This window comes from Chenopodium album, chromosome 5 (assembly GCF_948465745.1).
Source record: "Chenopodium album chromosome 5, dcCheAlbu1.1, whole genome shotgun sequence".
Lineage (NCBI taxonomy): Eukaryota > Viridiplantae > Streptophyta > Magnoliopsida > Caryophyllales > Amaranthaceae > Chenopodium > Chenopodium album.
In genome coordinates, this window is record NC_137838.1 from 23,585,876 (window position 1) to 23,598,065 (window position 12,190).

The following is a 12,190-nucleotide window of genomic DNA, read 5'->3' on the forward strand; positions in this document are numbered from 1 at the left end:
ATTTAGGTTATTCCGCGCTTTTTTGACCCTGAAATGAGCGACGCAAATAGCTTTTCACTCCAACCTTTCACTAAACAAAAAGAAAAAAACAGAGTTGCTTCCAGTGAATTTCTACAGAAAAACACCCACAAATTCGACCCTGAAATCCAATAAATTCGCCCAAAAACTGCAATTCCCCAGCAAATTCAATATCCAAAATCGCAATCAAGTTCAACACCCATAATCGGCAGCAAATCCGAGCATTTTCGAGCAAAAATTTAGACCAAAAACCCTAAGAAATTCGAACCCTTAAACCTTAGAAAAATTGATTGTTTCCGACCAAAAATCCCCCATTTCGAGCAAAAAATCTACTCAAAACCATATGAATTCGAACCCTAGAAACCCCAAAAAATTCAATTAAAAATCCTGGCGAAAATATTCGAGCAATGACTGAAATTTTCGAGTGGAAAAATCACTTATTAACTTGAACAATAATTCAATAATTGAATTAAACTGAAATATTCGAGCAATGACTGAAATTATAGCAACAATAATTGAATTTCGATTTCGGCTCGACATTGTTGAATTAGTGAAGTCACTTTCACCTAAGGTAAGATTGCTTCTATTTATGTTCAATCTTTTCATGGTAGATAGAATGTAGCATTTAACTTGAACAATGACTTAGTTTAATTTCAAGTTTAATGTTAGTTCATTAATTAGAAAATATATGGCAGATTTAATTGAATTTTTATAATTTCAGTCAAGTTAGAAGAAGCTACAAGTGCAAGCTAAATATAGGACCAGACTAACTTTTGCTTCCATTTTTTTCCATCATCTTTCATGCATCTACAGGTCTGCACTTACCTTCCCTCTGAATATTATCCTTATCGTTTTTAATTTACTCGTATGTTTTTAGGCTGTAAAAATCATTTATCTTAGTAGATGTATCAATTCTTATTGAGGATTTGTTCTTTAGATTACCGTATTTTTTTTTTCTTTTCATTTTTTAGATTATAATATTTGTTGCTATTTTCATTTAATAGATCATATGTAATTTTATTTGTTTTAAAAGTTTGTAAGCTAAAATCCCAACGCTGATAGTAAAGATAATAATTGTTTGTTTTTTTTGTTTGGTAGATCCAAAATCCATTGAAAATGATTTCGATAATTTCTAAGATGTTTGGGATAGGAAGGCATTATCGTGGTGTACCATGTGATGGAGGTACAAACAATAGTGGAGTTGAAAATCAATCTGAATTGAGGAATAGTGTTACTGATGAATTTCAATCTGAATCGAGGAGTAGTGTTTATTTACAACAGCCCAAAATAAAGCGCAGAAAAGTTGAGGTATCGTTGAGCTTAAACACAAAGTATGTGAACAGAATCATTGATTGGTTAAAGGATGATAAAATTGTTAGTATTGGTGTTTATGGGACGGCCGGGGTTGGGAAGACTACCCTGGCAAAGCAGCTCGAATTTCGGCTTCGTTATGAGACGCCTTTTACTGATGTTTATGCTGTTGGTATGGTCTCTGTGGGGGTGGATTTTAATGTATATGAGTTGCAGTAAAAAATTGTTGGTGCTTTTAGGCTTGATCTTGGAGGTGATCGGGATGAGACTAGGAGAGCGGCCAAGATTCATTCGTTTTTGTCTCGAAATGATAAGTGTGTACTCATCCTTGATGATTTGTGGGATGAGTTTCGCTATGAAGATGTTGGGATTCCTAGGAGATGCAAGCTAATTGCTATTTCTCGGTCACGGGATGTCTGTCGTATGCTCCACTGCCGGAAATTTGTTCTGGTTGAGCCACTTTCGGAGGAAGAGAGTTGGGAGCTGTTTCACCAAATCATAGGTGGTGAATATTTGGATTCCAAACAAGAGTCCCATTTTAGGAAGCTTGTGTATGATAAGTGTTCAGGTCTTCCTCTTGCTATTGCTGGGTTGGCCAGATGCTTCAGGAAGATGGTTGATGGTAATCGTTCTAGTAGGAGGGAAGTCCTTGAAAGTGCAAAGTTTCCTTTTACCAGACAAGATTACTTGGAAGATGCATTTAGTCGGCTGAAATTTTCTTATGAAAAGTTGAACAATATCACGCTCCAGCGTTGTTTCTTGTATACTGCCTTATACCCCAAAGGTTTTGACATACGCAGAGAAGAGCTGATTCGCCTTTGGATGGGTGAGAAGCTGATAGATAATGTTTCATCGTTACAAGCACGATATGACATGGGCCATTCCATATTGAATAAACTTCTCAACTCTTGCTTGCTGGAAGCACCAGAGGATAAAAGGACTATCAAGATTCATGATCTTGTGAGGCATATGGCTCTTTCTATTGCTGGAGATAGTTTTATGGTAGAAGCTGGCAAGACTTCAAAATTGGAGTTCCGGAAGAATCTCCTTGTTGTTTCCTTGATTAATTCTTCAATATCGTCGATCCTCCCAGATGATTCTCAAACTATAGCTATCTCTCCACCTTATTTTTACAATCGGGTGGACGTGATTGTGGCTACTACGTCATGCGTTATATGTACGAAATACTTGAACATCACTATAGCAGTGAGGAACTTATTCAGGTATGAGTTGTCAAATATTTCATTTTTGTTTGATAAATAAAATTTGATGTTAGCTACAATCTTGAATTAAAACTTTCCTCTTGTATATTTGTTGTGTTGATAGGATTTTTCAAGAACTACACCGTACACCGAGGAGATAAATGAGATTCGAGATATTTGGGCAGATTATTTTATATGTAATGTTGAACTTTAGATTTACACTTAGCGCATGTTGGACTCTTGTTTTGGATTATAGGCTTGACATGAATTATTTTGGTTAATTGGTGTTGGGATGATGAGTATAATGTCTATGATATTGAGATGTAAATTATTGAACAGGTTGTTAATATAATGTCGCCATTAACAATTTTATGGGTAGGCCAAAATACAAAGGAGACTCTGCCAAAATTTACATTTGCGTTATACAATAATATTGCATTTTAATTTCAATTATATTAGTGTTAGCATATTACCTTATACCACTAGCAAGGAAAACACGTACTACAAACATATACAAGGCAATTATTATAATTAAAAAAAAAAATTCACCTCATTTGCGTCACTCATTAAACAAACAAGTGATGCAAATAAAGCAATTTTGTATTGTCTAGTCAGTCCTTTGCGTCACTCCTATATAAACAAGTGACGCAAATAACAAACAAGAAGTTTATCAGAAGAGTTATTTGCGACGCTCCTTAATAAAAGAGCGACGCAAATAAGAGTCATTTGCGTCACTCCTTTATAAAGGAGCGACGCAAATGACTCTTATTTGCATCGCGCCTAGGAGCGATGCAAATGACTCTTATCTGCATCGCGCCTAAGAGCGACGCAAATGACTTTTAAATCATTTGCGTCGCGAGCAGTTGCGTCGCTCATAGAAGCGACGCAAATACACTATAAATGAGCGATGCAAATGAGTCTTTTTCTACTAGTACGACGGCTTCCCCAGGAAGCACTCACTGGAAACCTGCGCGGCGACGGTCTCGCCGGCGCAACTGAGGGAAAGTACTCGTAGAACCAGATCTACAAAAGGCAAAAATTATAAGTGAGTGCTAACTAAAGCTTAGAGCTAAACTTTACAGGAAATAAAGTATACCACTACAACCCTCCAAAAGCAAGATAGAGCAACGTTCCCCGTGAAGGACCGATGTCGACACGAGTCCCGTAACGCTCGGATGAAGTCACCATAGGCCAAGCTGGCCTAGTCGTAAGTCCCGATCCGGTGTAGATCACGGACAACAGGAAGGTAGTAAAGTAGCGCTCTACTACCCTTGTCAGGGGAAAACGTCCCTGACAGCAAGATAAGTACAAAGATGCGCACCCGCTGCTCTCGGGTAGTCGCACCATCATCAAAAGTCGCTGCTAGAGTCGAGCGGCGAATCCCCTTCGCGCTGAACTAAGTCGACTCCACCTTAGCTCGAGCCCGAACAGCAATCGGACCCAACAGTTCCTCGACCTCGGGAGAAAAGACGCTGATCTCGTTGTCGAACGGCAGCGCCACAGAGCTAAACTTCAGTCCCGTAATGAGACTGAAGTCGATCGGGGTGACCATCATCTCACCCCAAGGGAAGTGGAAAGTGTTGGTGGTGTCCCAAAAGAACTCCACCAGAGCACGAACCACATGGTGACCCTTGATAGAGGCAATCATGGCCTCGGAGGTCTCGGAGAGTGCAGGTAGTCCGCAAGACTCCCATATAAGTATCGCCTCGTCGTCATTGGCGATGTACATGCATCTTGTACAGGTCGCCCAATGTGTTGCAACCAGAACAATGGCAGTGCGTCCTCCCAACTGTGATGCCCCGCCTCACCCTCTCAGAGATGTGGTGGACAGGAGAGAAGTACAAAGTCCGCTCATCCCACTCAAGGAGTCGGCCGAGTGAAGTGGATGGATCAGCGTCGTCCTCTACGGCCTCATGCTCCCGTCGAGCGTCTCAGGACCGCAAACCCAAACGTCGCTATCTAGCCATGCTACATTGCGCAAAATCATCATAAATTAAGGTTCTATAGTATCTAAGGTTCGCCTAGCCGCATGATACTATGTTCGTAGAAAACAGAGTACGTAGTACTAAAACAGAGCACAAATTCAAATTGAGCATATATGACATTTTTCAAGCATTCAAACAATTTCTCGCAATACTATAGTAATTATTGTGACAAATTGGACAAGAATTGCTAGCAAAAACGTCAAGAACAAGCCACATTGTCTTCCCGACCTTAAGAGGTCCAACAATGGTGATTTGTTCGTTTCTTCACCAAATTGATTCAAACAAGTCTCAAATTACTCCCAAAGCAATATATAAACATAATCAGCAATTTCATGGCATAAAATTTGATAAACAAAGAGAATTTAGCAATTTAAATTTTGAATTTTCAAGAAATTCGTAAACAAATACATGTGAAATTCATTAAAAACGGCGTGAGTTTGGAGGAAACTTACATAGATCGGGAAAATGGATGGAATAAGCTTTGATTTGCAACAAATTTGAGCGAATTCGGTTGAGAAACAAGTAAGAACGAGCCAAATGAAGTTTTGAGCAATTCTGGAGCACAAACGCGAGTAGCAGCTAGGGCTGTACACAGTTTGGTCTGGACCGTAACCAAACCAGATCAAACCGTATTTTAGCGGTTTGGTTTGGTTTACGGTTTATAAAATTACGGTTTGGTCTCGATTTTTTTGTAAATATGGTTTATGGTTTGGTTTGGTTTTGCAAAAATTATAAACCAAACCAAACCGTAAACCAATAAACCGAATTTTAATATTTATATAATTTTTCAATAATTTTTTTTTATTATATAAAAAAAATTAAAGAATAAATAAAAAACCATGTAAAATAGATAAAAACTATACCGTCAATACTCTATAATTAATGACTATAATGTAGTACTCATATGAATATCTTTTATTGTTATGTATTATTTTTATTATGTGTTAGCACTTGATATTTTTATTGCAACTTTGTAGTACAATTTAATCCGTTAGGGCTACTTATTTAAACATTATTATAAATTAGTGAAGTATTATTTGACAATTTTTGGAAAAAAAAAAAAAAAAATCATCTCATCATAAACCGCAAACCAAACCGCACCAAACCGTATTATTACGGTTTGGTTTGGTTTGATTTCAATACTAATATGGTTTGGTTTGGTTTGAAAAATTTACCAAACCGTATTTTGCGGTTTGGTTTGGTTTGGACTCAAACCGCACCAAACCAAACCATGTTCACCCCTAGTAGCAGCAGCGGAAATGAAGAAGAGAAGGGTATTTATGGAAAACCCGACTCTAGCGCCAAGCGACAGACCTTGGCGTCAGTCGATAAGGCTTAGCGCCTGGCGCTAGTGCCAGCATCTGGCGCTACAGCCAAAAATGCGACACTATCAATATTTCAGTGGCGCCAGAACACTCAGCCACTCAGTACGGTTATTTCAACCTATTGCAATATATTTTGGGCTCCTTGGCACGCCAGTTAGCCCCTCTAAGATATTGACATGATTTTAGTAATCGGATTGATCACAATTACATAAATTGATCGACCTGATGAATTATCGTCTCACTTAGCTTAAAGCGCCTAAGAATTGGCTCCGTACGAAGCACCGACATACTGGTTCATTCAACAAGGCACCGATATACTGGTTCATTCAGCAGGGCACTAACATACAGGTTCAAAAACAGCAAAAGCGCCGACGTACTGGCATAACGGAAGCAAAGTTCAAGCGAGCTTTTAAAGATCGACAAGCGTAGGTCTTCGATAATTTTCTTCAGAGTGTTATCGCAACAAATGAGGATAGCTTCAAGCGAGGGTATCTTCGGCAGCGTTCCCTAGCTTGCGGAGAGTTGTCACAAACAACTTGAGGTGATTTCAAGCGAAGTTGTCTTCGATCGTGTTCCCTGGCTTGCAGAAGATGGTCACAAAGTGCTAGAAGGTCATTTCAAGCGAAGCAATCTTCGATGGGGTTCTCTAGCTTGCAGAAGCCTATCATGGCTGAATTGGAGACAGTTACAAGCGTAGCAATCTTCAAGCGACATTCTCTAGCTTGCAGGAGGTCGTAAAAAATGCAAAAATACAGAAATACATCAACAAATCGGTAACTTTCAGAGACGTGTGCTTGACGGTGCAAGATACGCGTTTCTTAACTCTTTTATCTGTTTAACTAACGCTAGTTTTGCAGGTATCGGCGTTACAAGAGTGGTTTAGGATCGCAGAACGTTCTGAATCATTCTCCGTCCCTATCAATACTTTGACTTTTGTTTTCGAAACCGGCGTTTCTCCAATCATAGTCAAAGTGGGGGCTTCTGTAGACACTCATTTGTGTCTCCCCAAAACCAAACCCGGTGATGAGTACCTTTCACGTCGAATCATAATCGAATGAAGTGAAAGTGTGGAAAGTTTAGTGTTGCGGATAGTTTTAATTTCTTTTCTCTTTTCTCTGTTTTTGAAAACCTATTTTAAGAAAACAGCCAATCTAGTTTGGTTGGTCCATGATATGGGTCCAATAGTAGTGTAGTTGGATGGGGCTTGAAAAGAGCTCTCCAACGATATATTATAAGCCCAATTCTGATGAATATTGAGGAAGTTATGACCAAATTACTAAACTAGGCCCGGTTTGAACCTTATATGCGGCCCAATGATCTAGGGGAGGGCCTAATATGGATTTATCATTCCTAATGCAATTAGGAATGGTTTTAGTCTTCTAGATTCTTCTAGAAGGTTCTTTTCATTCCTAATTCAATTAGCATTGATAAATTGACTTTTGTTGACTTTTTAGAGTTTTAATCAGAATAAAAGAGTGTTTTTGAGGAAAATACGGTTTTATCCTCCTGTACGATTAATTCTATCTGGTTTTAGAAAACGCGTCAAAAACCTGATTAGCGCCTAACGCCAGCATTAGCTCCTGGCGCTAAGCTTAGCGCCTGACGCTAGCATTAGCGTTTGGCACTAATGTCAGCGTCTGGCGCTAATTCCGTTTTTTCACGTCAGAACTCTGGTTCGGTTTTCTATCTTTTTGGCTGATTTTCTCTATAAATAGCCTCCTAAAAACTCCGTTTTCAATCATCAATAATCACGAATTCTCATCTACAATCATCAATAATCACTAATTCTCATCAATTATTATACTCTCTAATTCTTTTCTCTCTCTTCTTTTCTAAACCACCCTTTTTCATACAAAATTCCGCACTCACAAGACCTAGATATACCTAGCATAATTCAAAGTTGCCTTCGCCCTAGACGTGAAAGGTTTTAATTTCTGAGGGTTTGGTCCTAAATCTTTATTTCAATTATTTAATTTAATTCTTTGATTATTATTTTCCTTGAAGTTACTAACGCGTGTATTTTGTTATTAGAAAGAGGTACGAGGCATCCAAGTAAGTGCTTTAAAGGTTTTTATTGATATTATGATATAGAAATCATGTCTAGGTTGTTATTATGATTCCTAGTATCATGTTATGATGCTTTTCTTAATTTGATGTTTAGGGTGGCAACAATAAATTCCTAGTATCATGTTTAGGGTAAAGAATATAATGTCCATTATGATTTCTATGATGCCTTTTATTGTCTTTCCTAATAGTATCATGTTAGGGCTATATATTTAATTTTCAATGCTTAGTAACATGCTAGGGTTTGTTATTAATCTTGTTAGTATTATGCCTAGGATCTTGCTATTAAAATTATGCTTTAACATGATTATTTTGATTGTTGTGATTATTATTATGTTGCTTGATATTTATTTTTATTGCTTGATCATGCCTTTTATGTATGTTTAAAGGGAATTGGTACTTTTAATCACGCTTAATAAGTTAATTAATAATCTTGTTTAGGGTTAATTTGATTATAATTCAAGTGATCGCCAATAATAGTTTTGTTTGTGCATTAATATTCAACCAACATAGTTAAACAGGTTTAGGGTAAACCTATTGATTGCATGTTAGTCAGAAAGCGCACATGAATACGATCAGAATAAAGTAGAGGCCTATTATTAGGGCAGGTTCAATCTCTTTTAGGTTGGATTTGTACCTTCATCCCCGAACTACTAGTCATGGTTCCAGACCTATTGGAGTTGACGATCTCTTGGATCGTTAAGGATGTAACCTTCATCCTGTGAACGGTTTACAAGTTCCTAAAACTTGTTGGCGACTCTTTTGCTCTATCTTCTTTCCCTTTGGACGCCACCGTACTTTAGTGTATGATCACAGTGGGGTTCAAGCTAGGGATAATGCTTGAAATATTCCCTACAACTAGACTTTTCACACTTTCTCTTTGTTCGATATCAAATGACATGAAAGGTATTTATCACTGGGTTTGGTTTTGGGGAGACACATTTGGGTGTCTACAGTTTCTAAAGGGAAGGATGATTGTTTTGGATATGGATGTGTGAGTGAAGTGTGTGAATGTGATACTAAGGCTGGCTGCAAGGGTTATGGTGATGGAAAGAGATGTGAGAAGAGTCAAAGATGATGACTCTTTAGTCTAGGTAGGCTAAATGATGTGGGTTCAAGCCCCCAAGGCTAGCTCTAAATGGGTAGGGGTAAGCATTGGATATCTTTGACTCGATCATGCATGGATATGTGGCCGCATCTTGATGTGAGGTTGCCTACGTATCCGTTAGGAATCAGGCCGAACGTAGCTCTAACCGAAATTTGCACAAGTGTGTGTACTTCTCAAAGAGGTCTTTCAAGGGTTGTAATGTTGTTAATTTGATGGTTTAAAGAAGAAAAGGGTAAAAGGCTCAAGACCCGAGCTAAGCCCCCAAGATATGCAATTGTGTATTTGAAAAATTGAACTTTGCAAGTTTATTTTCATATATTTTTTTATTTAAATTTATTTTCTTTGTTTTTTTTTTTTTTGAATCAATGTAGGCAATCTCAGATCATGCGGTCCATCACTCACTTAGCATTCATGTTTCTCAGGCACGGTACCAAGCACTCGATGAGAGACGCAATTTGAGACGTGTTCATATCAAAGACATTGGAACACTTGCCTTTAGACATTTTTTTGTACTTATTCTTTTCTTTTTTATTTGAACTTGCTTTCTGAATGTTACACAAATTGCACATCTTCCAATCCCAGGGTTGAGTGAATGTGGGTTGAAAAAATGAAGGTCAAACGTTAGACGAGGCTCAAAGTGGTTGATGAAAAAATGGATATGTGATTGAATGGTTAATGGGGAATGAATGGGTTGCAAAGGTGCCTCAAGTCATTGGTGTATCTTGTGTTTAGTTCAGCAATTTTTTTTTTTTTTTTTTTTTTTTTTTTTTTTTGCGAATGACATGATCGAATTCAAATAAAAGAAATGTTCATTGATGGAAAAGGTAAGAAATATAAGGATAAGGAGAACCTATGCTAGACTTATTAGGGGAAAAGGGTTGAAACAAAAGAAGAAAAAAGCATGAAATCTTGGTGAGAAGCTTGCATCGTGCTTTTTCTTCATGGATATTTATGAGTTACTTCTTGCCACCTGGTGAGGAAAAAAGTTTGTTGTTGTTGATTGTAACACCCTAGAAATTCCTTTCTTTTAAAATACCTTTTTTTGCCCTGTTTAAAAATTTAAATAGGAATATCTAAGATATTACCGCCACCGTGAAAACGGCTAAGGCAACCATCAAAGACACACAGCGGAAGACTAATTTCAAAACCATTCAAAACAAGTCAACTTCAAAAGTCAACCAACGAAAGTAAAGTCAAAACCAAAGTCAAACGAAGTAAAATAAAACCATCCTACAACTTGGAACCATTATAGGCCCTTATTAAAACCAAACCGACTTTAAAACCTTTGCGTTAGTCATGCATGATAATAATATCATAAATAATTAAAGCATTAAATACATCATATACTTATAGAAACTAGCATGATTTGCTCTTCACCCATGCCCATTCATGAATATGCTTCATCACGTGAAAACCTCCTCTCTACTTGTCCCCACTACTCGCCATTAGAAAATGGGTCGTCGTAGGGCCAAAGTAAAGACATGGCCAAACACACACAGTCAGCAAAGCTGAGTACATAAGCGTAAATAAACACACTAACATGCTTTCACCTATCAACACACACTTACCTCATTGCACCTGTTCACAAGCACACACACCAATCAACAAAACACAATGACTAGACACTAATTAATTCATTTTGCATTGATTACGCATCGAACGGGTTTCCACCTCCTAACCTCCCCCAAATAAATTTGAGGTTAACTGACACGGGAGCTAACCGTGCCAGCGACAAAACCACTCAAAGGTGGCGGAATTCCTGCGCATAATAATAAATAAATAAAAAGGAATATACAGCGTCCTGTACTCCATTAGAAGTTATGGTTAAATATATAACCCCATAACTCCCCCCCCATTGTTCATACTCAAGGTATATACGTTCCAAGAGTTTTGGTGCGTAATCTCTTTCACTTTACGTTATTTACATGTTATTGGACTTGGTGATGACTCTCAAAGCATAATAAATCAATCAACCATAATTATTCAATCAACCAAGCATACCAATTTAATTTTGAATAATTAGTGACCACATATTATTTAATGTTGAACCCTTTTTAATTCAACCTCAGTGTCAAAGACACCTTAAACGCATAATGCGCCAAAAATCCTATCCCTCGGTGTTCAAAACACCTTAAGTGCACAAAGGCACCAACATACAATTTATTCCTCGTGTACATAGACACTTATATAGCTCCTTCCTCATGCTTAAAGCATCAATAAAAATTATTTGAACCATAATAAAATTCCTTTTCAATATTCCTAACATAATTAAACATGTAGTTTAATTAATCATGCATTCTAACATGCCATAAATAAAAGTGTGGTTCAAACACAACATGCCCAAAATATAATTTTCCAATCCATAAACCATCACAAATAATTCATGCTTCACAACTCAATCACCAACACCATTAATTCACAATTTCATACATAAACCTTAGCATGATACTACTTGTAATTGATTGAAATCAAGCCTAGCATGATTCTACATCATCAAAATATGCTAAGTAAGCGAACGTACCTCAAATAAGCTCTTAAAATAACCGAGTACTCTACAACAATTCTCGAACCAAGTCTCCTACATAAAGGGACAATAATACTATATTAATTACCCATGTCTACACAATTTCAAGCAACTTAAACTCGCTTTAAATAACTTATAATAATCTGAAAATTATTTAAAAACCCCTAACTAAACTCCTTCTTAATGGATAATCACACCCTTTTATTAAAAATCACAATTATACTACTTTAAATAAAATTCCAACATTTTAAACTAATCAAAAATCCTTTAAAACTTCATCGAAATATATCTTTATACTTAAATTATCCATAGAAACATTAAATTATCTCTTACCCCTTTAAACTCAAAGATAAAATTTAAAGCATAAAAAAAAACTTCGTTAAAAATCAAAAACTGCCCGAAAATCATATTTAGAGGCTGAATTTCAACTCAAAAACACTACTTTTTTTTTTTATCAAAATCGGAGGATTTTAGAACCTGATCGGGATTAAAACGGGGTTAATATTAACGAACGGAAATCTAATAATTAAAACATGAATTTACGTGTTCAAAATAATCTGGAATTAATTTAAACTAATAAGTAGTTATAATCACCAAAATTTCAAAACATCATTACTATAAAAGCCATAAATCAATTGTTCATAAAAACCCTA

General features: G+C 36.9%; 1 pseudogene across 1 annotated transcript; it reads left to right on the forward strand.

Annotated features, from left to right (window-relative positions):
- The first annotated feature begins 539 nt into the window (after positions 1–539).
- On the forward strand, positions 540–2,921 carry LOC145630600 (putative disease resistance protein At5g43730; annotated as a pseudogene). Its single transcript, XR_014112116.1, has 4 exons — positions 540–589; positions 740–831; positions 1,117–2,552; positions 2,656–2,921. The product of XR_014112116.1 is annotated as a putative disease resistance protein At5g43730 (transcript).
- The last annotated feature ends 9,269 nt before the right edge of the window (positions 2,922–12,190 follow it).